Raw genomic sequence first — 26,033 nt, forward strand, 5'->3', positions numbered from 1 at the left:
AGAAGTTACTTGAACTGAGAACAAGTTTTTTTTTCCTCAGAAAGATTACAAGGAAAAAAAGTATGTAAATGTCAACATTTTGTCAAATGCAAGAAAAAGAGATGGGTAAGAAACAGCACTTGGAGGCAAGTGTGACAATAAATAATATTAAAGAGTGTGGTTTCCCAATAATTAAACTGTATAAATATTAGGAGAGTATTCACTGGCTTTCCTGTAGGCTAAATTTAGCCTATAGGCTAGGGTGGCTGGCAGGTTTGGGAGAATCTGTGGCCACAGTGCAAAGGAGCAGCTGTTGGGTCCAGAGAAAGCTAGATTTGACAGGTAATGTGGAGTGAAAATATGTGTGCTGAAGCACTGCCACCATCCTACCCACTCCATTCTGTGATCCTCTGGAATTGTTCACAGAGCAAGAGATTTTCTAAGCAGAAATGAGCATTTTCTTGAATTCTGACCTTTTCCTTTTTATCTTGGAAAATGCAGTGTTTGATATCACAAATTTAATCCCTATCCACATTTCCTGTTTTTTTTGAAATTAAATTTCAATCTTTTTCTAAGCAACTTTCTTCTGACATTGTTGTATGTCTAGACCCATCCACATGTTCAGCCTATGAGAAAGTCTTTTCTGCATTATGTTGCTATGAATCAGGGCTCAATCTTCTAAAATCTCTATGCATTTTAAAATCTCTATGCATATTTTTATAAAATAAATAATATGCCCCTGTATAAATGTATGAATGTTCTTACAAAAACTCATGTTACCAGAGACACAAATTCTTTCTGTGGTGTTTGACTAACTGTAACCACAGCAAAAACAGAAATTATGCAGAAGTACATTATCTTGATCTTTCTAGGTAGCTTGCAGAGTTGAAAGAAGAGTAACTGAAAAGAAAGGCTTCTTTTTTTTTTTTTCTTCGTATATATCTTATATGTCCCTGTTCTGAAGCTTGAACTAAACCTGTCTCACAGCAGAAATTAGACTGATATGATATTAGAGGCTCGTCCAAAAAAGATTACTTCATCCTAATTTCAACAAATAATTGTATATATGAAGAACAGGTTGTCATATCAGACTATTTCTCTGCAACAGTTCTGCCCAAGTTTTCTTTGAGAAAGTCTCAAATCTGAAAAATAACACATCCTTTTTTCTTTCCACTTTTTAAATTACATTAACAACAGGAGCTTTGAACCAGGTTCTCTCATCTTTGTCTAGCAGATGGAGACAATTGTCATTCTATAAAACATCCTAAACTACAGAAAGATTTAATATAAGGCTAATCCCTTATCCTTGTGGTTCAATGACACTGTGTATTTACTCATATGATTTCTAATAGTCTTTTTACATAGACATGCCAAGTGTCATTTGCTATTTCACGACAAAAATATATCTTTCCCAAAGCAGAAAGTACAGGCTATGAATTTGGCTTCTACTCTCTCGTCCAGTGGTTTGGATCAGCTGCCTGTCCCAGCCATGGCATGGGCATGAAAGAGGGACCACTGAGAACAGTAGCACAAGTGTTCTTACTTAGCAGGATTTACGATCCTGTTGTGGTAAAAAATTGGAATTAAAAGTTTAAAGAGAAAAATTATTTGCACAATTATTTAATTGCAAGTCCTTTGATGATTCTTTATTATGATCAAAAGTACTTTGTCAGAGAAGATAGAAGGCAGACTGAGCCCCCAGCTGCAGCAAAGTACCATCATGCTTCTGTAATCTGACAGCCACTGTGAGAAACAGCAGTATTTAACAGACCACAAGCTGCAAAGGGGAGCTTTCAGGACGAGCTATTTCTAGCATTGTTTTTGCCTGTCACATCAGTAGTGTTTGCCTGTATGCCTTCATTAATAATAGGTGCCTTCCCAGTCTGTGGTAAAGGTAAATCTTGACCTATTCTTCTCATAAATTTCAAGAGTAACAAAGAACATGTTAACATTTGGCACTTTGAGTTAATAGCCAGTTGTACAGCTTCTGGTGTGAATATACTCTTGAAGAAAACAGTGATGGTCCTACCAAAGAGATTACAACAAAGCTAAATTATTTGAAATTTGGATCCCACTATGGTATTATTACATTCAGTTGTATATGAAGTGAGCTCAGAAATGATAATTTAAGAGAATTTAAATAGAAAAGAATAATACTGTGATTCTCATAATCATTTTAATAAATATTAATAATGTGAGTTTTAATTACCAAAACAGTATTCCACTAAAAACACTTGGTCGTTACACAGTTTATTTGTCATAATTTAATAAGAAGACTGGAAATGCTGATGAAATTATCACTCTCTTTCAGAGCTGTGACATTGGAGCAAGGAAGAAATTTCAGTGTATACGTCTGTCTGAAGTAAGCAAATAAGCTGCTGAATATATAAACTGCAAAAATAACTTGGAAGCTAAAAATGAGAACAAATGAGCAAGCTAATGTTCTAATCTCTACTGGAACATATTACCCATGTTATTTGTAGGGTGCCTTGGAATCAAAGAAGCAGATGCAACAAGAGGAGCATTTGTGTTAGCTATAGAGAAAAATCAATAATAGATTCAAACTGAGTGTCAGCAAAACAAAGGAGCTTTCTATTCCTCACCCCCCAAAAATGAGACATTTGAAGAAGGGGCATCCTCAGGTCTCATTACAGGAAGAGTTTCTTTGTGTTCTGTCATCAACCTACATTAAACGTTCAGTTACTGTCATATTCAGTTTTAAAGAGCATAAAACTAATTTATTATTCTTATCTTTTTGAAGTAATGTCCTCAAAAGGAAGGGTCTCTATAGGCTTTGAAGAGAGAAAAGTTATGGGATGAATCTGGAAAAACACTGCCATTTGTGGAGTAAGCCTAAAACATGCTTGCCTTGTAGACCTTGAGAAATTCTGAAATCGTTTTTAATTAAGAAATAGTCTTAGTTAGGACACAAACTGTTCTTCCTCACACCACATCCACCACTCTTTTAAGAGTGGCAATATGAGTTGCAAAGTGTTATTAATTGGATTTCACGGCCTACTAGATTCACTGCGCTGTGAGCTACAGGAAAGCCTGACCAGGGACAGGGGGCCCCCAAGCCACTCCAAAGAAACTCAGTTCCAGATACACCTATTAGGAAACCTCCAGCTCAGCTCTGGTGGAAAAGGAATTAGGGAAGATCAACAAATAAACCTTATTTTTATTTATTTATTTATTTATTTATTTATTTATTGAGATTTTCACCGAGAACTATGTCACAAGGAAAGCCGGGTGGACACTAATGGCCTGTAGGCAATGGCAACTGGCACATCCAGTTTTGCTTTAGGCAATGGACAGCTATCATATCTCTGAACCCTATACACAGTTATTTTCTTCTATTTTCAATTCATGCAAACCGAAAAGAAAATAACATGTAGATAGTCAGACTCTAGAAGGTAATATCTACCATATAGTTATCTTTCAGTGATGTCTGCAATCACTAGTTTTCCATGTATTGGGAAACAGAAATGCGTATCTGTGAAAACTGATTAGGAAAATACTGACGGTCTTAACTTTCTTTTTTCTTTCATATGGAAGACTCACATACTTACAGTACATTTCCAATTAACATCACCTTGTCAAGACAAACAGGCTCAGCTTTAAATATGCATGTTCTGGAAGTAGTATACCCAAGAAATAAGGTTGCTTGTTTTTGTAAGAAATATAATGAAGGAGATAAGCAAGGTACAGTTAGGTCACGGTAACAGTGAAACAGAAGACAAGGATATTAGTCATTTGAAGGATCTCCAGGGATTTATAGAATATATATATATGTGTATATGTATATATACATAATATATATATGTATATATACACATGTATATATAAAGAAAAAAATACATCAAACGAACAAATAAACAACCAGATTATTCTTCATTTACCTTATAAAGAACCAAGTAAATAGCAAGGCTGAAACAGAAATACGACTAGTGCTGAGACTCAAGATGGACTATTACCAGGCCTGGAAATAAAGCTATGAAACCTCAGAGATTCATATAGAATGCCTACTGAAAAGGTCAAAAAAATAACCACTGTTCTTACATTACACATTGTAGAGTGGCATAGAAAATTGGGATACAGATTGTATCCCAAAGAAAATGGGATACGGATGTAAGAGTAACAACATATCATGCTGTGCTACACACTAACTTATCTTTTTTAATTTTTTTTTAACTCAGTCCTGAAACAGAGTAGCATCTTTAATCTGTTTTAGGCACAGTATTTTTGTATATAAAGTCCTCAGTAATCCTGTCCTGAAATCTGTGATTAACTGTTGTTCTCCTGTTTGTGTCTTTACAGAACTTGGAAACTGTTGCTATGTATGAGGATATGATTGCTTTCAGTGTTATGTGTTAACAGTGGTAAAAGATGATCCCTGGAGGGTTTGGGTATTTATTGGTAGAATCTGCAGTTTAATACTGCACGTGGTATTTGAACTGAGGAAGAGATGCAGTGGCACTTTCGAAAAATGTTAGGGAATTAATATCCCCTTTCCCCCTTCCACTGAAAACCAGAAGAGCCATGTTTTTGCACTAATCTTTTTCCTTCAGCTGGGATCAGACTCAAACCATTCCAGCTGCACTATCGGACCACTGCTGGCTTGTACTTAGAGAATGAAACCTAAGAGATAAGGTGACTCTCAATGGGTTAAAATGTTCTCCACTGTTAACTGAGCTGAAAACAGCACAGCATGATAGCTGCATTTTTTTTTTTCTCTGTGACTAGCTTTTTGTTTCAGAACTTGTCCCACTATTTTTGTGTTCAGGAAACAGCTACCTGTGATACAGAAACACAAGCTTGGTGCTTATTTTATAATTAAGCCTCTTTTTTTGTAGCCTAAAAGTCATTTGCAGAACCTTTTGATAGGAAACTTTAATTACTATGCCAATCATAGGCACAAATTCACACTATAAACTGGATTCAGATTAGAGTTGCAGCCATGGCAAGGGCATACTATTGCTTCCTAGCAATGGGATTCAAATTCTAATCACCTTATGGGAAAAGCATAATGAACAGCAAGTTGATCCAACAAAATTATAGCCAGTCTAGCAGAAATGCAAAGTCATGGCTTGAACCAGTGATTGAGCACCTGGTGGGAAGGTGGGAACCCAGTGGAGCTCAGGTGCATGCAGTGCACCTGACCAGAAGGGCTGGAGCCAGGATCCACCCTTTCCCAGACCTTATTTAAGGGTTGGCAGTGGAGGCGAGAGTATCTTACTGGAGATTCCTGTGTAAGGAAGGTAAGAAGATGGTTTTTTTTTGGTTTGTGTCTATGGTAAGGTTATGAGCACATCTTTACTTGCTGTAGCCTGCTACTTTGCTACTGCATTATCATTGTCTGTGCTTTCTATTACATTATAGCTGGGCAGCCATAAATGTTCCCTTAGATAAATCCCTCAACCTTTGGGGTAAGTAAGCTAATCTTCCATTTGCGTAGACTTTCTTGTGAATTTCTATTTCAACTAAAAGATAGTTTCCAAAGCTCAGTTGTCACTATGCATCTTTCTAAGTATGGAAGTGGTATGAAAAGAAAATGTAGTAACAGTGAGGAGAATGTACTCTTTTCTGAGAATGATTATGCTATGTTATGAAACTTTCACCATGATGATTTTTGAGGTCCCAGAAACACTTGTGAAAGAGAAATAAAACAAATCTAACAGGGCATGGACTCAAGGTTTGCTTACTTTAAAATTGCTCCAGCGAAAGTACTCCTAAGTGGTGTAAATTTCTTCAAACTACCTGAGCTGTAGGACTGGAGTTCATAAGCTTTTTTTTCTTTTTTTTTTTTTTTCATTCTTCCTTCAGTTCATACCAGTTGCTTAGTATTAGAGAGCCTTCTAATGTCGTATGCTTTTTTTTCATCCTTCATCACCAAGCGTTTGACAAAACTAGTAACATTACATATAATGCACTACCAAATCTTAAGAAGATAATTCGAAGAATGCTGCAGTTACTCTTAGAGTTGAAGGAATAGATGCACTGACAAAGGTATAAATCAAATTACCCTTTGGCAAGAAACTGTAAAATAGCAGAATGTTACATGAACAGGTAGCAGGTTCATATGTATGCACTCAAAATATCTAAGAGGCAGAACATAACATGATTTTATTACAGTTTTGAGGAAATACTTTGTGAGAGAATAAATAAGTGCATTATGAAGAGTGTGCAAAAAAAAAAAAAAAGAAAAGGCACCCCAAGAGAAAAAAATAACAAGGAGAGAAGATATACATCTTTTCATTTAACTGATTACGATCACTGCTTTACTTCATTTTTGTCTTTTTTATGTTCATTGCAACCATACTAGGTACGTCATTCTAAAGCCATATGTTTCCAAGATAACAGACATAGATGCATGAGAAATGCTGTTCAGATAATAATTTGGGCCATGGCTGATGGTCCTTGCCATCAAGGCTCAAGGTTATAGCTAGGAGAAAGACAAGGTCTGGAGAATAGTCGCCTCAACTCATGTTGACTACCAGAGAAGCAGGCAGAACTGTGGGCAACTACTCACTTGTACTGAGCTGGGGATACCCATCTGAGGAATGTCAGAGATCTATTTCAGGTCATTTTTCTCAGAAACAGAAAGATCCAAATGGAGTGAAGCTGGAGGGAAACTGTCAGTACTGTGAAGATCAGCTCATATGCAATGAGCTGCTGGACACCATTGTTATTACAAAGCTTTGTAAACTTGATTATATGGCTGACATAAATTTCAAATAAAATTAGCTTTTTTAAGATAGAAATAGATACTGAAACTTAGTAGGAGAGCTTGTCTAATGATAACTCATAACTTCCTATTTACTGTGCATTAAATCAGGTGGGAATTTGTATTTCTCATGGTATTTTGAATCCCAGATGTATGAAGCTCACATTTAACTACCTTGCAGACACATTTAAGACGATTATCATGTTTCTGAAGCATTTGACCGTGAATATGGAACAAAAGTGCAGAATGATTGGAGTATAATTTAGTGCTATATTTGACTTCCATAATTAAAAGTACACAGAGTACTGACAATACTGATGTTCATACACATGAAAACATACATTCAGGAACTAAATTTGGATCCAGTCTGAAAATGTTATTGTAGTACAAGTACTTACTGAGACAAGTCAAATATTCTGTTTTCTGTAGCATGAAGCCTTCATTCATGAACAGCATTAGGGATGTGGGGAAGAAACAGCAGTTGGAACAACGTAAAAGCAGTGTATCCGTGTCTAGATATACCATGCTCACTTATCAGTTGCCTGGTTTAGAAGTTACTGTGCTGGACAAATTAATCATATGTGTTTCTGCGTGGAATTTACTGAAATAATAAGACTGAGAAAGGAAGCTTCTAATTGCTGTTGCAAGCTGAATTACCTTTTCTATCTTCTCTCTTCCACCATACTGCAGTTGCATGTGTTTTATTTTATCTAGAAATGTAACTGGAATCAGAACACCATCAGGTATGCTAGTCTGTGGAAGACAGCTCTGCATTATGTATCAAGTAAGTTGTGGGCCAATATAGCCCTTAAAGTTTTTTTTTCTAAGAAAATAACAAAAATACATTTTTGACAGTATGGCGCATAAAACTAAATGGTGAGGAAAAGCTGCTTAGGACCATGTCTTACAATGATGCGTTTGTAAATCTGTTATATTGATTGTAGCTTTATATTTGCACTGCCTGGCATAGCCATTGCCATTTGTGATTTATTATGTCTGTTATTACCACAGTAAGGTAGACTTAAAAGACGGATGCAGAATCTGTTATTTAAGAGACTTCTTCCCTAGAAGTGAGCATTCTGCATTCAAGAGAAGACAACAAACTAAAGGATCCTTGAGAAAGGAAAAATGTTTAGACACAACTTTGTTATCACAAACTGCCTTGCCATTATGAGCAATGACAACAACAGCAAACAAAAGAATCATAGTTCAATTACTGATACTGTTTTGTTAGAGTTTACTCTGAAGAGTGTTGGTAGTAACTCATTTGCAGAGTGAAATATGATCATCCTCCTCTGTGTATATCAAATTTCTACGATGCTGGAAAACAAATGCTAAGACAAGAAAGACTGCCTAAAAGTATGATTCAATAGTGAGTTTCTGAAAATGTATAAAGAAAATCAGGAGAATGTCACCTATCCAGAGAAAGATTAAAAAAAAAAAAAACTGTTTAAACAGCTTAATGAAAGTGAATTTTCAAAGCAGGCACTTTTGTACAGTTTGATTTCATTATCAATACCCTTCTAAATGGCTTAAAAATCATTCTCCCTATACGACTGTGAAGTCCCTAAAGGATCATGAATATCTGAATTCTATTTCTTCTGACCAAATATTTGAGGAGTGCAAAATGATCAAGTGACAAAATCCCAAAAGTGACACTTTATCTCTTGACATTTGTTTTGTGAACGACTTTAGCAATCAAATCCAGTGCTGAATGTCTTATCTCTCCCTTTTATGGCAATTTGAACCAAGATGTAAATCTGGAATGCAAATGTCCTCAGAAGAATAAAATTCCTATTATCATTATTATCTGGCCAGCAGTAAGCTGTGTTATTTTTTTTCAGTTAAAAATTCAACTTATAGACTAATATCCTGTAGAACTCATTACTTCCTTATCTATACAAATTCAGGAGCAGAGATGAGGGAGAATTTTGATCACATATATAGGAAACTAAAGTAAATAAAGTTGAATCATGGCAATGACACTCTAAGTTGCATTACTTAAAGAAAATACCCCTTTTTCTTTTTTAAAATCAAATAGTATTGTTCTAAATACAAATGTTTCAAGAAAAAAAATAGTCTATCTCTAAAGTGTAAGATACTATAACTGAAAATTTGGGAATATGAGTATTTGATGTGAAAGACTAGTAGGAATAGGCAGGGTTTTAGTTTTCTTTTTTTCTTTCTTTATTTCTTTAGAATCGTGGAATAGAATCATAGAATTGCTCAGATTGGAAAAGACCTTAAAGATCGAGTCCAACTATAACTTAATCAAACTACCCTAACAACCCTCCACTAAATCATGTCCCTGAGCACAACATCCAAATGGTTTTTAAACCATCCAGGGATGGTGACTCAACCACCTCCCTGGGCAGCCTATTCCAGTGCTTAACGGCACTTTCTGTAAATAAGTTTTTCCTAATATCCGACCTAAACTTACCCTGCAACTTAAGGCCATTTCCCCTCATCCTGTCACCTGTGAGAAGAGACCAACCCTGCTCTTGCTGTAAGCACCTTTTGGATACTGGAAGAGAGCAATAAGGTCTCCCCTCAGCCTCCTTTTCCCCAGACCAACCAGCCCCAGCTCCCTCAGTTTCTCCTCATAGGGCATATTCTCTAAGCCCTTCACGAGCCTTGTTGTCCTTGGGCCTGCTCCAGCACCTCAATGTCCTTTCTGTACTGAGATGCCCAAAACTGAACACAGTACTTGAGCCCAGGCCTCACCAGTGCCAATTATAGGGGCAGGATTACTTCCCCAGTCCTGCTCACCACACCATTCCTGATACAAGCCAGGATGCCATTGGCCTTCTTGACCACCTGGGCACACTGCTGGCTCATATTCAGCTGACTGCCCATCAGTACACCAAGGTCCCTTTCTATCAGGCAGCTTTCCAGCCACTCCTCCCCAGGCCTGTATGGTTGTCTGGGGTTGTTGTGACCAAAATGCAGGACCTGACACTTGGCTCTGTTGAAACTCATACGGTTAACCTTGGCCCATTGATCCTGTCTATCTGGGTCCCTCTGTAGTGCTTTTCTCCCCTCAGGCAGATCAACACACCCTTCCAACCTGGTGGTGGTGTTCTTTCCTTCCCTTTATTCCTTTCATTTCTTCTTTCCTTCTATCCCTCCCCCCTCCATTGCTACATGTGTATTTCAGTAAACAATGGACTGTGGTTGTTTGCCACTACCTTCTATAGGACCACATTTTTCAATCACATATCAAAAATCCTTTCCTTATTGTGGTATTATCTGAGTGTCTATTTTGTTCTCATTTTGCCCTAGCTTCTAGGTATTAAGTATTGTGAGCACCATGTGGTCATACAAAATCATTTAAATCTTATTTTCTTCCATGGTGCTGAACTGCTATATTCGCTTTTATTCAATTAAACATGCAACAAAAATGTCCCTTCAACATATGCTGGGTATTACAAATTTAGCATTATGAATGATAAATTGTTTCTAGGGAGTTTTCCTATATATCCGTTCTCTGAGAATTTCTGAAGTAAAGCTCTTGTGGTAGATTGATTCTCAACACATCTGTGTTGACATGAATTGGACACTTTTAAAGTTCTGTTCTCTTTATATATGGGCTGAAATTTTATAACCTCGGAATAACTGTAAGTGATTTGTGTTCTCATTGATATATATATTACTTGTGCTCTTAAAAATTGCTATGAAATATATGGCTAATTGCAGAATAAACTTTCAAAGAGTAGGTGAGTGGAAACTAAAAGAAGGTGGTGGCAGTGGTAACTTTGATATGAGCAGGAGACACAGACACATTCTATGTGGATAGAGTATGTCACATACAGATATGAAAAATCAATTAATCATTGCCAGAGACTTCACCCTTTTGTTCATATTCTATTCATATATAGATTCCTTCAGAGATAGTTGTTTACAATGACTTTTATAACACCCAAAATGTGCAAAGAAGGCATCAATGTCAAAAAGGAGTTAAAGGATAAAGTTTCTGTTCTGTTCCTATGCTCATGCTGGAGTGAGCTGCTAGATTCTGAAGTTCTTTGATATAAAAATTTGTATCAAGGGTTCGCCTCTCACCTATACATCTAAGGAGAATTTTTGGATTCTAACCACCAATCTACGCTTCATCAAATGTTTATCCCCATGGAGTACCTGAAACATAGAAGATGCAAAACTACTGCCTGCATTGATTCTGACACTGCTGTTATCAATTCCAAGTGTTTTCCTTTGAGTGTTTTGTTACTTATACTTTTAGAAATAAAATGAGAAGCATTTCTCTTCCGATTTTTAAAATGTAAACTCTCACAAAAACAAAACTTTGAATTCTCAGTAGAGGGTTCATCAAGCCCTGAATCATAAAGATTGCTAATGTAGCAGGGTCCTACAAATTAACATATAATCCAACTAATATTTTACTAGAGAATTCCAGAGTTTGAAGTCAAACATGATGCACTAAAAATTATTTTCTAAAAACATAGTTTTTTTTCAGAGAGTTTCTTTATCAGTTCTTTCACTGCTACCACAAGAAAATTTCACTGTCAGCACAATAATTATCCCCAGAACAATACATTAGAACATCTGAGAATTAGGAAGTGTAAGGATTACACAGGGGACTAAAGCATGTCTTTAAAAAATAATCCCTTTATAGAAGAACATTAGAGAAGAACACTGCCAAAAATGCACGGAACTTATTCTGCTTCTGCTGAAAGAGAAAAAGATAAACAAAGCATGAAAGTCCTATTTAAAACTTGCCAAGTCCTACTTTATGTTCCATTATTAGCTATTAAATCCAGGCTAATATTTTACAAGACAACCATATCATCTATATCCAAGATGCTTAAGATGTTTATTTTTTATTTCTTCTTCTATGCTTTTAAGAAACTTATTTTTTTAGAAACTTATTTTTTTTTATTCACATAGTTGCTTTCACATCTTTATGTGAGGATTATGGCTGTTAATTTAAGAATCTGTGCTTTTTTTCTGTTGACGTGATTCTGAATGATATATTCATTTTAGCTTAAAATAAATACTGTACACAGGCAAGGATACATACCATACATGCTATATGTTCACCTATCTCAGATGAAATAATTTAATTACCATAGCAGATTGGCTAGCACAGTCATGGGACTGTTAAGAGAACAACATGTATTGTAGAACCAATTCATCTGTAATTTCTTCACATAACCCCACTGGCACTCTTGCAAAGGCAAAACAGCAAATAAGTATTAGCTCCATTCTAGCTTATATCTGTGCCAGCATCCTTGTTTGAGGCAGGCTTTTCCATCAAATTTTGCTTCTGACTAGGATCCTCACTCATTAATTTTACAGTCTTCAGGTTGTGAGATGGTTTCTTCCGTTCTCAGTTCTCTCATTTTACTTCCTATAATATCAATATTTTTTTATTCTTTCAGTAAAATGTTTTCTTAAATAATAAAAATATTATTTTTTAATACTTGATTCAAGTATTTTAAAACTGAAGATAGATCATTGAACTTAGTTGTTTGGGTTTTTTTTTTTACCATTTATTTTAATGAGCCACTAAAGGTAGCAACTCAGATTTTTTCTATTTTCTTAATTCCTGTTCCTGTTTAATTTTTTAAAATATATTTTGAAACATTAGAGATTTTCAAAACACTTTGATATGTGGCTGAAGAAATTCTTTACCTGAATGCATGCCTGCAAAAAAAAAGTCAGAATATTTTCTGATATGCCAAAAATAAGGAATCATTCTGTGTGTTTTATTGAAGTCATATCCATATGTTTGGTTGCACATTATATCAATAAGTTTTGGAAAGTATATTCAATGAATGCACTGAAGTCTTGTCTTGTCTTGTCTTTCATGACACTGTTCCTGACTGATTACTTACAGAAATTAATAGAGATTCTGACCTGAAGTTCAGCCTTCTAGTTCCATTCTATTTTTATTCAGTTTGGGGATCTGTGTGGAATTTATAGCCAGATTTTTAAGTATGACTTGAAAGCTAATTTAATCTCAGTTACTTTACCAAAAGTGTGGAAAATATTAGTATAGAAAAATGAAAACCAACTACTACTTTTGTTTGTCTGTTTGTTTAAAGTAGTTTGAATTGAGCCCTCTTTGCTATCCTCGTTCTCAGATGTTCTTTTCACTAGAATTTCACCTCAGTCTTAAACTCAGAAGTCCAAAACTCAAAATAAAATCATAGAATTCTTTATTCAGTTCAGGACTATACATAACATACGAAATAAGCAGTTTGACAAATACAAGTTATTAATATGATTATTTCACTATGTAATAGTAAGCAGTTACACAATGATTTTATACAGGGACCGTAATTCTTTTTGCCAAATGAAAAGGAATGAGCACAAGAGCTTTCAAACCACTTGTGACAAATACAAAGGAAGTTTTAAAGCATTTGAATAGAAAAGTAAATAATTGAGCCATGACTTCACTCATTGATATATTTTTAATAAAGTTCCTTACATTGTTTGGCAATACTTATATTATCCTTACATTGTTTGGCAATAATTATAGATAGTATTGATGTCAGTAATTACTATTCTTTTGTAGAAAGAAAGTGTCTGAGTAGATGTTCTTTTTGGAATCCAGTGTTTTTTCCTTGAAAACAAACAAAAAGGACAAAAGAGAGACTGTGGGGAAGAGAAGGAAAAAAAAATAGAAGAATAAAAGTAGTCATAACATACAGTTTTTTTCACTATACTAAGATACGGTAAACTTATGTTGATGTCATAGTATTTAAAACACTGATTTTTAACTTTTTTGGTAACATCCTCACAGTAGTTCTGCAAAAAAAAAAAAAATCTTGACTGGCTAAGTTGGACTGAAACTCAAACAGAAAGCAGGAAGGAGAGATAGGAATGGAACAGTTAGGAGAACTGAATAAATAACAGCAAAAGAAGCTTCAGAGACTGTAATTCAGTCTTGCTTCAGTCTTTAAATTGTTTTCCATTTGCGAAATGGACATCTAATATAGTACTATTGTTCTTCAAAGATGAATGTTGATAATCTCGGGAAGCCTCTAAAAATGAAAGAAATTTCTTAATTAACCCTTCCCATCAGTGGGGTAAGTTTGTGCCTTTAAGATGCCTCCTCCAGTTGTATGTAAAATATTTTTTGTATCATTAAGCTACATCACTGCTGTTAATAAAACAGCAGTGTGTGTCTAGTTGAAGTCTTGTAAGTAGTGGTGTTCCTTACAGTTGGTACTGGATCCAGTCTACTTCAGAAGCTGGATGAAGAGAGAATGCACTCTCAGCTGGTTTGCTGAGGCTGGGGGAACAGGCTGACATACTAGAAGGCTGCACCAGCAGTCAACATGATCTGGGCAGACTGGAGAGTGGACAGAGAAGAACTCTGTGATGTTCAAAGGTAAATAAAATAGTAAATCTGGGGAGGATAACATTCATCAGGGTGTATTATGGGCTGCTGAAAAGGGTCTCTGCAGAGAAGAACCAGTAGATCCCTGTGGGCAAGAGGTTGACCATGAACTGTCAGTGCGATTTTGCAGCCAAGAAGTCCAGTGGGATCCTCAGATGCATTAGCAACGTTTCTTCAGAAAAGTAAGTGATGACCCCATAATTTCATCCATGCATTTAAGGAAATCCTGGAATTGGTGATGATTCAGCTCCTAGGATTTTATTAAATTCATATTTGATAATGATTTGCATGACATTATGCATTTTTAAAGATTTGCACATAAATTTCCATTGCGTATAATTCAGTGCTATTTCCTCAGATGTGTTCTACCAGTAGTAATTGTATCATCTATAAATTTTATCCTTTTTTTAACCAACCATCACCAAGGTACTATCAGTAGCTATACCAGATATGTTGACAAAAGTTAAAGAAAATCACTCTTATATAAATTTTACTGCTTCATGCTAATCAGTAGATTTAGTCCTGTCTTTCAGTAGCACTAAAGAAGCCACTTCTTCGGTGGCACTGTTTGTTATCAATACCTTTAATGGAAATGGCAAGTTGAGCCATCTCCATAGCATCAGTACTTTCATCTATTGCCAAAGCATAACATTAGAAATTAGCAATTTTACTCTCCAATTTGTTTTCTAATATTCTTCTAGATCTTCAGTTCACCTGTCTATTTGAGTTTTAACATTAAAGTTTTTTTTCAGTTCTGCTGTTTTGCCTTTATGAAGTATTCCTTGATAGGCAAATTTGGCAGCATGTTTCTTCTTATGCCTTCTCAATTTGTGATCTTTAAAAACTGACAAATTTCCTTGCAAGTAATGCATAGCGCTGTGTCATTTGTCAGCACTGCACCACACTCTCCACATGTCCCAGGGTCAGACTTGATCTGGACTAGATGGTCTCCAGAAGTCCCCTTCCATCCTCTGCAATTAAAACCATAAAGTAACATTTACCTCCTGAAATGGCTCATGATCTGAATGAAAGCTTGAAAAAAAGCACCAGTAAGGTGTATGTTGCCCACTGATGATCTGATGGAAAACCAATGCTAAGCATGAAATAAAATATATACATTTACATCTTAGATTACTTTAAATATAATACATTTCTCCAGGAGCTCTCTACTTGATTTTCAACATGACATTTCACTGAACTGTAGTGATAGTCAGAAAATGAACAGATCTATTTTAACTTCTAGCAAATCTGAATAGCTGTAACTGGCAAAAAGATTCCTGGAAGTCAGATGTGACATCATCCTCTGATTCAGTAAAGCAGAAATGATTTGGAAAGTAAAAGTAGACCTTTTGACTGAAACAGAGAGTACACAGAAGTAATAGAGAAAGTTTTAATCTTGAAGAAACACTCAAAGAAGGATTATTATCATTTTAATGGTCAATGCTGTAAAAAATAAAAGGAAACATTTTTTAGAAGTTTTGACTTCAAAATACAGAATGCTGTTGGTCTCCCAGTTAAGCAAAAAAAAAAATGCAAGACATTTTCTCATTAACTGAATGAGGTATTCCCATTAGTCTTTCATTTTGAAAGATTATGATATCCTTACCTATTTTTGACAGTTCTTATAGATCGGTTGGAAGCAGTAATTCAATGCAGTACTAGTTAATGTATGCAAAGACATCATAATGTAATTCCACAAAACATGCATCACAGTAAAAAGTATCACTTTCAGCAGCTACAGTATATTACTCAAATTATATTGGAAATGTTTTTTAATTGAAACCATTAGAGCACATTATCAGGGTCTCTTAAAATTCTCCATTTGTAATATCAGATTTCAGTTGTCTTATTTTCTAGCAGCTTGTAACAGACTAGCAGACTAATTTTGTTCTCAAAATAACAAAGGACTGGATTTGCAGTTAGAATGGGCAAAAACAGAAACAAAAAAAAAAAATCACAAAAATAGATTATACAGTACTAGAAGTTGAACACTACATTTAATCATGGTTACATTACAATTGGAAGAGATTTTTTTCATATTTAAAAGGATGTTTAAACTCTGAGTAGAGGGGTAAATTTAAAACCAGTTAGAAAACACTTCATGTGAAGGAAATGATTTTTATAGTTTAACAGATATATTCATGTAGTTTGATATTGTAGTTCTCAAATTCCCTTGATTCCTCTGAAACCACTTTTATACCAATGAACTGGATTAAATGATAGCTATAGAATTTAGGTAGCTAATACCTCAAAACTGAATAGGGAAAACAGATACAGGAGTGAAGACAGCTACATCACTTGAAAGCTTCTTCCTGCTTCTTTACATTTGGTTTGGAGAGCAGTAGCTTCACTGCATTTCCAGTTTCTGATTGTATATTGCAGGTAGCAACAGTGACTAAGTGGTGCATTCTAGCAAACACACTGGCCTGAACACATACTTGTGATGTGTATCTTTACAGGTAGGGCTATTATTATTTTTGAACCTCCACCTTAATAGCATTTCAAAATTCAATAAAAAAAAGTCAAGTTGAGAAACAATCTCTTAAATACCAAATTTCTGAAAAAAAAATTCACTTGGAATTAATCAGTCAAACAAGATTTTACAGTAGGTGTATGAAATACTGTCTGCTGGGTAGGGGAACTTCTCCCACAGAGACAATTAAATGAGTCAGACAAGAACCTGGCTGTCATCTTTGCAGATAGGACAACACAAACTCTCACATTTAATTGGTGTGAACGTGACAAGAGAAAACTGAACATAAGGTCTCTAGACAGCCAATAAATCTGGCTTGTGTCTTTCTTCCTCAACCAAAGACAGCAACTGGCTATTTTTACAGCTCAGGTTCATGTATTTTTTTTATTAAAAAAGGGACCCAAAAGAATGCTTTTAACTGGACAAAAATGCCATAAGCTTGCTTGTCTTCTGCTAATGTTTAAGATATAACCCAATCCACCTTCATTCTAGATGGATCAAAAGTTCTATGATTTTTCAATTCTCCTATTCATTAATTTTCATTATACTCTTTCTCTAGTGTTAGGCCCTGTATAACTCTAAGATTATATACAGTCTCTAAACAGGAAAAAACATACCTGGAGTAGAAGGGGAAAAGAGGCATATGCCCAAAGAAGTGCCTAAGGTAAAAGAATTGTTACTGACAGTGGAGGAAATAAATACTATCTGGCAGTGTTGCTGGGCAGAACTCAATGACTGTCTCATTATCTGATAAAGCTATGACAAAATTTAAGGATGCATGGGAACAGTAGAGATCCTGAATTCTTGTTTGTTTCCATGCCCTTTCCTGTTGAGTTTACCAAGCATCTCATACAAATTAAGTTCATGCTCAGCTGACCAGCTAAGTCAGCTCCTTTGGGCTGATGGTCTGCTCACTCTTAGAGCACGACATGAGAAAATTGTATTCCCTGAAAATGTATCTTCAGGGAATTTATAAGATAGCTTCCATTTTCACATCAAGACCTGTAAAAGGAGAACACTGAAAAACTTATTTGAAAGACAGAACAGAAAATTTTGGTTGATGTTCGAAGTGTCACAAGACACCCTGTATACATAAATTTTGCCTTAAAAATGACCTTTAAATGCATTTAGATTTCTGAATAGCAGTATTTTAAGTATTTCAAAATGTCAGTAATTTTTTATAGAATAAATTTCTTAAAGCTGTACTAATTATTCATTTATTCAGTTTTCACTTAAGGTATTTGTGACAATTCTGTGAGCTAAAGGGTGCATTTGAATAAAGGAGCATTAAAGAGTCATTTTCAGAATATTCTTTCATTCTCTGAAATCTTAATTTGTGATAAATAGGAAGTTTTATAGTGTTAAAAAGCATTGTGTGAAGTAATAACTGTATTATTCCATAAACAGCAAAAAATAAAAGGCAGAGCTTAAACTGCTAGTTGAGAAAAAAAAAAAAAGCCACATTTCAGAAAGATTTTACTTTACCACTACTGGATAAAGATTTTAAACTAAGAAACAGTCATTTATTGCAGTAAATATATCATAATCCTTTTTATCTTCACAGTCTAATTGGCATAGAGGTCACTGAACACACTCTTCCTAAAGCCTTCATCATGCTGTTGCTAATCATTCAACTAGCAGACAAGGAAAATCTGGTGAACTCATGAACAAACAGCATGCAAGTTTCTAACTCACTTGCTTGACAGCTTCTGTAGTTTGAAATCATGCTTTGATTTCTCAGCTCTTGAATGACCATGTAATACCAGGCAGGAAAATTACTTCTTGCTATAACTGTAACCTTTTCACTCCCCTTAGGATGACTGATGTTCTTCTGAATTAGGCATATTGTCTTAACATTGACAACCTTTCCAGACATAACACAGCAACTTCCATTCTCCTGCTATGGGAGGGAGAACACAGAGAAGTTGCTTTGATACAGTTCTACAATATACATGTCATCAAGTCTAGGTTCTATATAATGGAAGAGATAAATACAACCTGTTTGTCCATGGAAATAGCAAAAAAGTAAAAGAAAAAAAAAAATTAATCATTCGTCTGGGATCAAGTGCAAGACCTCAGCAAGATAGCAGACAACACCAAGCTGAATGGTGCAGTTGTCACACCAGTGGGAGAAAACGTCATCCAGAGGGACTTAGATTGATGTAAGAGGTGGGTCTATGCCAACATGAAGTTCAGCAAGGCCAAGTACAAGGGCACTGCATCTGGTTCAGATCAATTCCAAGCACAGACACAGATTGGACAGAGAATGGCTTGAGAGCAGCTCTCAGGAGGAGGATTTGAAGGTGTTGGTTAATGAAAGAACCAATGTAAGACCAACATGAACAGAAAAAAAGAGATAGAAAGTAGAATTAGTAGCTTAGTCTGATTTATACACATAATATTTTTCCATGATTAAGGTTTTTCCCCCCCCCGGAGCAGCATGTGTACTATCAGAAAGCAAAAGTACCTTAAAAACCTCTCCACAGTAGAGAAGACATTTCTCACTATAGTGTAGCTTGTCAAGAACTTGCATTAGAATTTACCAATTTTGTGAGGCTTTATCTTTCTTATTAATAGCTTGCATATGTACTTGAAGATAAGTAATGATTCTACCAGTGTAAATGAATAAGATTATACTATATTTTACTATTCTTGTTAGCCTTCAATCATGGACAGCCAGCCACCTGGACAGGTACAAGGCCTTTGATATAGCTCCACACCACATCCTTGTACTTAAATTAGGCAAATACTGATTTGAAGGCTGTACAATTCCATGGATAAAAGTTGGTCAGGCAGTCACAGACAGGGTTGTGGTCAGGGGATCTATATCCAGATGGAGAAAACTTTTTTTAGAACATTCATAATACGATATTTCAAGATATGACATTCAGATTGGCCCTCTAGAAACTCCACTCTGAAAGTTTTAGCAGTCATCTGCCTGTGTAGAATATACAACACATGTAGTGTTTGCCAGTACTTCTGTTCGTATAGAAGACTACATATCTATATTCCATCCATATACCAATTAGAATTACTAGTTTATTCAACCTAGGAGCTGCTCTATCACTTCTCAAGAATTCAGTAGGAAGCAAAGAGCAGGAGGATTTAGGTAGTTTGTTTTTTTGTTTACTTTTTTTTTTTTTGCTTGTTTTCATACATAAAAAACAACTTGTTTTAATGTTTTGAAAGGTTGTCAAATTGATAATTCTGCAGCTGATTCATCCATTGACTCCTTGCTTTAACACTTCTTCCATCAAAGGTGGAAAATTCCTCATTAACACTACCATGACAGCCAATCATACCAGGTGGTAGCAGTACACAATTAGAAATAAAACTATTTGAACAACTAGTTAATTTATTTCATTAAAATTTCCCTTTGGATTATGCAAACCCATAGTGATTTCCCCTGATGTTCTATACTGAAATGAAAGAGTATGTGCAACCATTACACAACTGAGAACACTTAGAAATATGCAGAAATATGAAGAGCCATTATCAACAGAAAGCACTATGCATAATAAATAGAGCATGCAAATACTTCATTGCTCCAAGTTCTGCTATGAGTCAGTAAGCGTATTTGTGAGGTAAATGGATATTTCTTCTACTATGCAAATACTTTACATGCAAACAAAAGACATCAGAAAAAAAACAAATTTTTATCAAATAAAGATGGAATCTGGTCTTATTTTAGTTTCAAATAATTCAAAGCTGTCAATTTTCTGTTTTGAGGTTTGTTGTGCCTGCAGACAAAGAATTGCTACTAATCTTAAAATCTACATGTGTAGAGTAATAGGGAACTATGTGTTTACATTCAGTATCACATATCTCCTTCCCAAAGGGGACATATGAAGTCTTTTATGAAAGTTACACTTCTTGTGTTCATGCTCTCACTGCAAGAGAAGCGTTAAGAAATGTTTCATATTTAAGTAATGAAAGTGGGAATAAGTAGGGAAATTTTGTTGAAATTTAGATTTATCTGCAATGCGGATATCCTTGTCTAAGAATGCTGTGGAAAATATATGTATAGTCAATATAGAGAGGAAAAAAGTACATTAAATATGGTTTATCTGATCCATTCTAGACACCTTTGGACTAAAAAAAGATGTATCTGCTTTTCTCCCCAGTCAGAGAAGAAAGGATTTTAGACATCTAATGTGTAGACATGGAGAGAAAATCATCCTATGTTTCGCTTGTAATAGAAGAGCAAAGGTAGAAAGACTTTGTGAGCAAAAAGACTGAGACAGGATAATTGTTTCTGCTGCTATAAAGCAGCTGTATGACAAAATGATGACAGCAGCATGCCCACTCATTGTGCTTTACTGACAGTAGCTGTGCTGCTCTTGGAACTGAGTCATAGTCCCTATATGTTCATCTAGGTACTACAACCCGTTCAAAAAAAATCTCTAGCATGATAATTCAGAGGAACACATTTCACAATGGAAACCAGTAAGCAGTCAAACCTGGAGCCAAAGTTTGGTAGCTGTTGCAAGACAGTTGCCCTGAGCTCATGGGCATACTGCTGTATGGACTGTTGAGCTGACAACAGGTGTTCAGCAGAAGGCAACAGATTTTGTCTGGTTCATACAACTTTCTTGGAAAAAAAGGTCCCAGAAAAGAGGCTGAAAATATAGCATGAGTGAGGAGTTCTACTTCTCAAATAGATGTAATGGGCATGTATGTAGCAAAATGTAACACTGAATCAATGAAAAATGCGTCAATAAGTAAGTTCCAGAAATTCATATTTAAAAAATATGCAAAAGTAAACAGCCTTTACATCATGCCTGTAAAGCAGAGAATTTAGGAGGAACACAACCACCAAAATGCATGCAATCTCTCCCTTCTGAAAAGGTTAAAGCTGTAAAAATCTCCTGGATGAAACACAGGATGAAGCTTCCATGAACCATTTGGTTTCTACTTCATATGCACAGCTGCCTTTTGGACCACATAAAGATCTGGAACAAGATCAGTACCAAGTAAAAATGGAATTGTTATTTTCTTGAAAGTTAAATCCACTTGCAACATGCACACAACCCGTCTCTCTGCTACTATTATTTAAGCAAGTGTTGCTTCATCACAACACCCTGAGCCAGTATGAGAATGGATTTATCAACAGGGGGTTGTTACCAGATTGTGGCAGCAGGGAAGAAGTCTTGTGACAACACTCAGCTTACTACCAAATCAGAGGGAAAAATCATTTGAAAAAATACCTTTGGTCAGTGGAAGAAAAAATGCTTCTGAGAAATGCATCTCAAGATATCCTTGTCAAGTAATATGTTTAGAGAAGAAAGAAATGTAAAGCAAAAAATTGTTTTGCATCAATAATCTAAGCACAAGGGACATGCTGAAAAAAAACAACTTAAGGTGAATATCTCCAAGAGTATTTATTATTTTTCATGCCAGACTCAAAACCTAGGCAAACTAATAAATTGAGGAGCTGCATTACATGACTAAGCTAGATCTGTTACTGTTGTCCAACTGGTGAGCTACAGAAGAACGCCTCATTTATGTTTTATTCTTCATTTCTAAGTACGTACTTCCCACTTGAAATTTGTTGTGTTGTTTTTTTTTTTTTTTTGTAAACACTGGTTTAGAAACTTTAGAAATTGTAAATGAAACAAATCAGAATTTTATGCAAACAGTTTTTACAAAGATTTGTGTCTATGTCTGTGATTATACTGAAACAATAGTGACATAGAAAACACAATATGTCAGAGTTTACAATCCCACAATATTTTACTCAGAAAAATGTTAATTTAAATTCTTCATAAACTCTTCATGTTGTAGCTGTCATTTTTGACAAGTATTGACAGGCAACAGCAACATTTGCTTGAATCTCTCTTATTTAGAATACCTGAATAAAATACTATATTAATCAAAGAGACTAGTTATAAGCCTGAGAAAACCTACTAATTAAGTATCAAACGCCTAATGAAAAGTATTTGCCAAGGCAAATACTTGCAGACACACCAGTGTCAACAAATATATTTCAGTTTTAATGGCAGATACTCATCAAATAGTTGCATTTTGGCATTATATAAACACCTAAATATAATTACATTTGTAACATATTGAATCTGTTGCATCTTATTCTACATTACTGCTTCTGAACAAAGGTCTTCAAACATCACTATCATGAAAGTTCTTGATAGTTTTGGTTTTATGAACAACATTATTGTAAATTTAGGCTACTTTTTAGGCACATACAACTCACTACAACCTTGCAGCAGCATGAAATTTCCTACTGAGCAGTAACTAATAAAATACCTTGTATGAGTTTTCTTACGCTTTAAAGGCAAAGAATGACATATTATTTACCACTGCTATTGTGTCTAGGAGCCTTTGTCAAATATCCTATTGTGCTAAGCACTATACATACACTACTATACTGTAACAGGAGAGCTTCCATCTAAGGAATTAATAGCATATTTAATGCCAGAGTCTACCAGATTAAAGGGAAAATAAGAAATAAATACACAGAATTCATTAAAAAAAACATAACATCAGACCATTATCATTAGTACATCTCTTACTTTTGTCATACAGGCAAGTTTTCATAAACAGCAGTGCCATTATGATTTCAATTAGTTCACAGAGACATCAAAATATGAACAGAGATATAAAGCCTTCTAGGTCAAGTTCAAGCTGTCACAAAAATGTATTGTAATGGAATTATACCATAATCATATTCAAAAGCCTACAGAAAAGAAACAATATCAACTTTTGTCTGAGTTTTTGCCACTTCCCATAGTCATGGAATTTCTGTAAAGTTGGCAATGTTAAGTTGAATTTTCTATAGATAATATAGAGCTATTTTTTTTCTAGACTTCTCCCCTGTATAAATTTCAGAAGTAATATTTCTCTAATCCTAGGCTTCTCCCCTGAAAATAAATAAATAAATAAATCTATATGTCTTTATGACAGCAACATTAAAAAAATAGGCTCTAGTAAAACTGATGTAAGATTGAAGCTCAGTTTCCAGAACAAAAGTTATCAGACTTGATTTCAATTTACTTGTAATGGATACATTTTCAGGCTATAGATTAATTTCACCCTCCAAACTCACTCAGACTGTTCTACTGAGAAAAGTATTCACTTGAAAAAAGTTCAGCAATTATTTTAAAAATTTTGATAAGGAAATAGTCTTTAATTGTTCTGTTCACAAAGAAGTAAAATTGCTTTTAACCTGGTTATATTAGGCAAAGTACTCACAGGCAGGCCAATAGTTATATGCAGAAAGAAAAGTTAGACTCACCCAATACATAAAGGGTCTTTCTGGTCATGCAGCACTCCTTCTCTCCCGTGACTGGCTCTTATATGACCCCAGGGTGACTCTGCCCTGGGTCCACCCCTTCTGGTCACATGGGGAGTACAGGTGCAAACAATTTGAGCGCTCGTTCAAGCTCTCACCTAACAGTTCCCCTACATTTATCTAACGAATATCATTACTAAAACTAACATTTTAAAGAGAAAAATGATAAAGGAGAATAATGAAAATCAAAAATAAAAACTTTTACTGTGGCTCCTAAAAAATTTATTACTTTTATTTTTAACTTGCAGAATTTAGTTGTTTTTGTTTGTTTGTTTCATTTTAAGAAAACAAACCTTAATGCTACAGTGCCTTAATGGGTGTATTTATACTTTCCTGTCCTATCATGTAAAAGCATCGGAAGACCGGCCAGCACATGCCAACAACTTATTTCCTGTTCAATTCATGAGAATGAAAATAACCTCGAGGTACATCATTTTTATGGACATTTTTATTATGGACATTATTGTATTAGCAGAGGGAGAGGAGGTGGAAAGCAGTGAGTGAGAACAGCACTAATCCCACTTGTACAAATGACATAATTCAGCATCTAGCCCTTTCTGTCAGTGGCTATTTCATACATGCTTTCACAGACATAAGAAAGCCTGAAGGAAGCAGCTATAGGATACTTTTGCAGTGCCAAAGCACAGTGTAGTCACATTGGACTCAGATAGCTTGTTTGGCGTGTTGGATACACTGTACCTGCATCCGACAACAGAGAGCAGAAAGTAAGTTACATGGTTGTAGTTCTTTCCTCATCCCATCCTAAGGTGAATAAGACAACACATAGGTGCCTCATTTCTGGTATATCAGCTAGGATAGACAACTTTAGGTCTTTATCTCCTGAATCTTACCTTATGGACTGAATGACATAGGCTAGCTTTTGTAGAGCAATTTTAGGCTTACTATTGAATTACTTCCATAATGCAAAGACCCATGATTGAAGGTCAGACCTTCTGTGGCCAATTTTGCATTTTCTTTGAGCTTGGGAAGAGCTGGGGATTATTGGGCTATATCAAAAGACCTCTGTATCAGTAGCGCATAGCCAGAGTCCTGATATTTCTCAATCTTCCATCTGTTATATTCTATACAAAAGTAAAAAATACAAACAAACCAGTAACAATTACTATATGATTTCTATTATGTATGAGGATATTTTATATGTAAAAGGAATATTTCCAAGCATTCTGATGATTTTTAACTCTTAAAGCAAAGAATAGATGGGGAAAAAAAAAAAAAAATTCTTATGGTAATAATAAGTAACTTCAGATTATTTCTGGTTCAGTTTTTTTCTTGTTTTGTTTATTCTTTCCTTTATTGTTCTTCAAATGTTTGGGGGGGGGGGGAGGGGGAAAGTTTATGTGAAGTTGGAGGCCTAGACTTCTAAAATAATCTGTAGCCCTGGAAACTACAGCTCTTCTGAATACATCAGTTTTCATAGATAGCTATACACATATACATATATTTAGACAACATTACTGTATGTGACGCATTTCATCCAGGTCATACCCTGCATGAACCAGAAATTTACTCCATAAATAAAGTTATTAGAAAAAAAACTCTGGCACACAGAGAGTTGCCATAACTCCCACAAATAGAAGTGCTTCTCAGATTGAGAGAAAAACTTATATATATGGGAGTGAAAAAAAGTTGAAAAATTATTGTAATTTGCATTTATGATGTGATCGCCTCCAGTACAGATTAAAATCAGAACCCCTACTAACACTCACTTTCATAAAGCAGCTTGTGGTATCAGAAAAAAGTCTTCTTTTCTGATTCCTATCTACTGAAAGAAAACACAGAATACACAGAGCTCAGGATTCAGTGTCAATTAGAGAGCAACTCTCTACAGTTTGCCCCTGTAGTAGATGTCAGGAAATAAAAGGTTACCAGCTGGCTGTGGAAGAAAAGAGAATAATATGCTAATAGGAAAATGTGTCTGCTGTTTAGTCTTATTCTATATTTAATGAGATTGTTGTAATATGGCTGCTACCTCAGACTTATAAGAACACAGAATACCCAAGGAATTTTTTTATTTTTTTTATTTTTATGAAAGAGGAAATGCTGATTCTCAATAAAGCATCATGTAACCTCTGTAATAATAAAGCAACTGCATTGGAGTTTCAGTGTCATCCTGATAGAATCTTTAGAATTTGATATTCTGTGGTGATATTACATTACCTTT

This window comes from Tetrao urogallus (assembly GCF_951394365.1).
Source record: "Tetrao urogallus genome assembly, chromosome: 3".
Taxonomy (NCBI): Eukaryota; Metazoa; Chordata; class Aves; order Galliformes; family Phasianidae; genus Tetrao; species Tetrao urogallus.